The following is a 201-nucleotide window of genomic DNA, read 5'->3' on the forward strand; positions in this document are numbered from 1 at the left end:
GACATTTTCTTCACAGAAAGCGCTGTTGAACATTGGCACAGGCTGCCCGGGACAGCGGCGGAGTCCCCATCCAGGAGGGATTTCAAAGGCATGGCTCAGCGGTGGGCTCGGCAGTGCTGGGGAATGGTCAGAAGGGATCCGGGAGGGCTTTCCCAGCCCAGCAGACGCTGCGGCTCAATGACTCGCACCGATGAGGGCTCG

Source organism: Geospiza fortis, unplaced genomic scaffold (assembly GCF_000277835.1).
Source record: "Geospiza fortis unplaced genomic scaffold, GeoFor_1.0 scaffold2, whole genome shotgun sequence".
Lineage (NCBI taxonomy): Eukaryota > Metazoa > Chordata > Aves > Passeriformes > Thraupidae > Geospiza > Geospiza fortis.